At 44.0% G+C, this 5,568-nt stretch overlaps 1 long non-coding RNA gene across 1 annotated transcript; it reads right to left on the bottom strand.

Moving 5' to 3' along the window:
* Positions 1 to 357: 357 nt before the first annotated feature.
* On the bottom strand, positions 358 to 4,998 carry LOC135978528 (uncharacterized). The gene is made up of 3 exons (XR_010595932.1): positions 4,931 to 4,998; positions 4,161 to 4,276; positions 358 to 4,029 (listed from the first exon to the last, which is right to left on the bottom strand). It is a non-coding gene; the product is annotated as an uncharacterized LOC135978528 (long non-coding RNA).
* Between the last annotated feature and the right edge of the window lie 570 nt (positions 4,999 to 5,568).

The following is a 5,568-nucleotide window of genomic DNA, read 5'->3' as shown; positions in this document are numbered from 1 at the left end:
CCGGAAGTGAGTCGTGTGACCCCACTAAGTACTCCTCCCAAGGACCTCCGCCAATCAGACTGCAGCACCATTGCTCCATGAGTCCCAGGGCGAGATAGAGGAGGCGGCCATCTCTTACCAAGGACACGTGTTTTCGAAATCGTGGAAAGGCTGCTGAGAGGAAACATGGACTCCTTCACCACCACCGTGAGAACTTCGGACTTTGTTTTAGCCCCGAGCATCTTTGGACTTGTGTGGAGAAAGCGCTACATCAGCGACAGTTCCGAGGAGGACCCTTTGACCCAGCTGTTGATGGATAAGTCGTAACCTGACCCCGCAACCCTCGTGAAGCACCCCGATGAGCATGACAGCCTCTCTTTGTCTACCCCCTCAGACGTGGAAGGCGATGGCAGCTTGGGGGAGGCACCGGCGGACAAAGCGAAGGGAAAAGACGGAGCTCAGGTAAAAGGAATGATTAAGAAGCGGCGGTCAAGGAGGGGTGGGTAATGGGGTAGGAAGCGGGGGTTGCGTAAATTAAAAAACAAGTAGTAGGGGTGCTTACACGGGTTTTTTTCTGAAAATCTCTCAACAGGTCGACGATGCTTTTTTAGAGGACCCGCAGGCCCCGGACAGCGTTGCATCAAGCAGTGAAGATGAACCGGGCCCACCATGTTTTTGCTCAACACCAATACAAGTTGTTGAAGAGGACAGCGTTTGTCCTCCCCCTAAAAAGAGCATGCTAGGCACGAGAGGCTGGGGTAACTGGGCTCGGTTTAAAAAGTCTGCAAGCTCCCTGTCTGTTTCTTTCATCACCTCCCACTCGTGCTCCCAAAGAGTCCTCATTGCAAAACCAAGTAGTTTCAGATAGTCGGTCTTGAGTGGTGTCTTGTAAGAAAGAAACCCAAAAGATGTCCCCGTCATAGGATTTTGTGCTTTTTCACAATAACAGGTGACACAGCCGTAGAAAAAAACACCCGTTAAACTCAAAGGCTGTGTGTACCCCATCTACAGCAGCATAACTGTCTAAAAAGTAGGGGCCTACCTGTAGTTCCCGACCCTGTAAAGCGTGCCGTATTTGTATATTTTCTTTGTGAGATATACAACAGCCACTAACTAGATGGGGTCAAATATCTCTTTTCTGCCTGTGATAGTTGTCCGGAGGGAGAAGAGCTACCGTGTTAGGCTCCAAAAAACAAACCTGTACATAGGCATGCAGACAGATGCCAGTGTTATGTACCAGAATGGATCTATACAGTTTTATCTCAGTGAGTTTACCAGGTTCTTTCTCTATTACATCTCCCTTCTCCGTCATTTTCATAATCTCTTTTCTGTATAGGATACAGGCCTGTCTCAAAATTTTCACATCCTGCTGACAGTAATATGCGAGCTCTTTCTGCAAATCAAACGCCTCAGAGCTGTGGTCCCGATACCAGTCGAGAAACTCTGCTTTTTCTCTGGGCATCATGCTTTCTACACCACAGTGCTCCATACCGGGCATAGGCCCCACGTAATTTTGATTTTCTAACGTGTTAAGAAAGTGTGGAAAATACCTTTTGCACCCTTCAAACCTCCATCGCCTGTGGTAGCTTGCTAAGCTTCATGGGCAAGAAGTTTAAAGAGTCTATAAAACGAATGCCCAGGGCCTTAACTTCCACGCACGTTAGTTTACTACCCTGAGTGATCAGTTCTAGGCCCATCTTTTCCTTGGGAAACTGTCTAACAACAAAGTACGCATCATAACCTTTAGAATTGTGTGCTAGGAACGTGTAGTCCCGAAACTCTTTGCCAATAAAGGTCTTAAACACAGAAAGATGCTCATCGCCCTTAAATTCCCAGGATTTTTCTGGCTTTAGGGACATAGCAAAAACTTAATTGGGAGTGTGCAACCCAGTCTCCTGCGTGCAGTCGAAATCATAAAAAATATATATATATTTTTCTGAAGATTGGGGCTTTCTAAGGCTGTCCATAAAACAGAGGTGACCTTCTACATCACCAACGATCAAACCCTGACACTGCTTACACCATCTCCCTTTACACCTATGCCGCTTGTCCACGTAAGACTGACACTTCTCACACAAAGTTTTAGACAGGCATTCAACTTGGTTTTTTGATGCACAGTCGATATGTCTGTCTAAACACTCTTTGGACCGACAATACAGTCTACAGCTAGGACACCGCTGCTGCACGACCATGCTGTCTGAGCACGTTATGCTCAACCAGAGGCGGCAACGATACCTGCAAGAGTGGTCATGGCTGTACACCGTGTGGCAAAACTCACAATAATTTTTCGCTCTGAACAACTTTTTTACATCCAGAACCCCATAGTAATGCTCATCGTGCAACAGGATAAAATAAGTCTTGGGGTACACTGTGCCCCGTTTTAAAAAAGCCCCAGCCGCCTTTTGCCGTATACAGCACCACCTGTATGTTAACTCCTAAATGCTGTTCAAACTTTGCTACGTCGCTGAGCATAACCTTTTTTTGATCTGACCACCTCAGTTTCTCATGTAACTTTCTCGCCTCCGCTAAAAATTCCGCGTCCATAGGTTTACCATTGGACATTTCGGCCAAAAGCCCACCCACAAAACACAAATTGGTACCGGTGTAAGTCAGGTCTACTAAACATGGTCTCTTTTTATGAATAATTTGACTATTAAGGATAGAATTTAAAACTCTACAAGTGCCCCCACCCCCCACCCGTTTTTTACAGCTGTCACAATGAGGCGCAATGTCCCATCGACATGCAACTCTCTATTGCTCTGTAGCAGCTTTGAGGTCTGATTTAAGAAATCCTCAGCAGACAGCTCAGCCCTAGTTCTTTTGACCAAAAACAGAGTTAGTTAAATTACGGCTCTCTAAACGTAACTGAACATAATCATCAGGGCCTACTCTACCATTAATGTCATCGAGCACTAACTGTATTCCCCGGTGTATGGCTTCAACAACTTGCTGAGCTGAAATTTATTTGCTCAAGATTGACAAAACGAAATTCCTCACAATACACCGACCCCCCAAATCTGGATAATTCACGTTGCCAATTTCTGAGTCTCTCCATATACACCTCGGCATTTTCGGGGTTACTTGGGGGTTCCTCTACGGGATCATTAGCAGCATCTTCTACATCAGATGCTATTTGAGAGTCAGACTCTGAGGCGCCTCCATGAGGGTCATTGGGAGTAGAACGGGACCCATCTAGAGAGCCCTCTGGGGAATTTGCTAAACCAGAGTCTGATTCCGCCTCCCCATTTTCAGATAAGCCAGTTTGAGAGCCTCCAGTCGGGGGCATCTCTTTTTGTTTTTGTTTTTTTTCCCTCATTACCTCTTTAGCCCTTTTTAAAATTTTTACAACAACCCAGGCCTGGAACTTTTTGGCAGCCATCTGTTTATCCCCCAAGCGCTGTCCCCTCTTTTGTTTACACATGAGCTGATGTGTACCCTGGAGGGTGCCCCTTTTACCCAGGCCCCTTTTCTCGACTAGTCATGCCTGCTCAGAGCCACCCTTTCCAGCCCTCATGTTTTTCAGCATGGTACTGAACAAACCATCATATTTTTCCCCATTTCTTTCTAAGATCCTGTTTTTAGGCTACCCGAGGATACAGCCTCCATCACTTTTCTGAGGGAAGCATCAAACCCTCCCCAAATACTAGAATATGGGGGAGCTCTGACGAGCTTATGGTTTTGGGAAAATGGTTTGTCAGTTCTTGGTTTTTTTATTCACAACCCCTAGAGCGCATGCTCCGGGTTTGCGCACATTCAGAACCCCTAGAGTGCGTGCTCTGGGTTTGTGAATGTGGGTGTTTTCGCTCACAGTTTCCTCAGGGCTTGGTGTGGTAGTGGCCACTGAGGAACTGGAGTTGTGGTGGCATGGTTGTTTTGTTTTGTCCTTGGGTTTGACATATATAAAATTTGGACCGCCCGCATGCTTCAGCTGCACTCCTATGCTGTTTTGCATTGTTAAAGGTCTCAAAGCAGATTCCTGGTTCGTTCGCAGTTCTGGAGGAGATGTCCTTGTAGCTCTGACTACTGCATTGTCAGAAGAGTTGCCCAGGCCTATGAGGGGGAAAACAACAACAACAACATTTTACAAAACTGAACTTTGCCATTTCTCACCCACACCTATGTATTTACTTAAAATACAAAACCTCATAGAACAACCAAACCAATAAGCAAAATATATTTACCGGGCTTCATCCATCCATCAGTGACTGATGCTGGTGAATTTTCCTTTTCAGCTGTCTTTCCTTTTTCTTTTCACCTTGTTTTCCCTCTGGTCTAAGGATCTCATGTTTTGACTGTACTGTGGAGCAAACAACAACATTATTATAAAACACATGAAACCGTCTTGTAAACATACATATACATATTACACACATACACACACACACACTTACTTCATTAGGGTGTTTTTCTATTTAAAAAGTCATAGCTTTCCAATAAAATAATCCATTTCAGGCTGTACAACAAACACAGATTTTTTAAATACATCTCATTTTGCAGGATAAAAACCAAAACTGCTTTTAAAATCCATTTGGCACAGAAACCCTTGTTAGTTTGAAACACACATACCACCAGTTTAAAACCCACAGTTTGCAACCAAATACTTATCAAAAAACCCACATGCATTTAAAAGCCACATGGTTGTTGTGTCCCCCCCCGAGCCATGTGTGTTTGGGTTAGTGAGTAGCATTCCCTCTCCCCAAGTGCCTCAAACCCCATTTTTAAAAACCCATCACATTATGCACAGTAAAAAAAACCGTGTTAGTTTGAAACAAACCAAGTACTTTAAAAAAAAAAAAAAAACCCAAACCTATGCCTTGCACAGGCCCCTCACACACACACACAAAACAGCAGCTTTATAAAACACACCAAACCAAGTTTGCAGCCAGACACTTTTCAAAAACCCACATGCATTTAAAAGCCTGTTGCAAAAAAAATAAATAAATAAAGTTACCTTTCACTATGGGATAAAGTGTTGCAGGCACATGCTTGTTCTGTTCCCCCTCATGTGTGTTTGGGCCTTCAGGTTCAAGAACAAGGAAAAATGTTACTTAGTATTACCCTAATCCCTATACAGCCTGTGGAATACTTTTTTCCCCTTTAATTCAACAGTATTAAGCACAACTATAGTTAAAATGGTTTTTACCCTGGCCTGGTGGTGAAATGCAGTTTAAAGTTACTGGTTCCATGCTAAACAGATCACACTGCAATAAACATAGGCACCATTATTTATTAAGACAGCATGGGCAAAGAGTGGCATTATATAATATATAGTTTCAGAGTTAAAAACAGCAAGTCTTACCTCTTTTTGCAGTCCAGCAGCTATTCAAGAAAGTTTTCTGTTGAAAAGAACAAGCTCCAGCATACCTGAGGTTTTTATACCATCTTAGCCCATTGTTTCAAACAGACTTCAACACAGTTGCTAACAGGTTAATTTAATCACCCCTCCCATAGCATTCCCTTTTGTGATCTGGGGTAGTGAAACCGTTTTGTCTGCACAACAGGGCTTCCCCCCCGCTTTAAGTTAAAATACATTTGTGGCTTTCTTACAGTATTAAACAGTACCCATTTCCAAGTGGGGGCCCTTTGCAG

Source organism: Chrysemys picta, unplaced genomic scaffold (genome assembly GCF_011386835.1).
Source record: "Chrysemys picta bellii isolate R12L10 unplaced genomic scaffold, ASM1138683v2 scaf299, whole genome shotgun sequence".
Lineage (NCBI taxonomy): Eukaryota > Metazoa > Chordata > Testudines > Emydidae > Chrysemys > Chrysemys picta.
The sequence above is the reverse complement of the archived record's forward strand: the minus strand, read 5'-3'. Positions and strand labels throughout refer to the sequence as shown.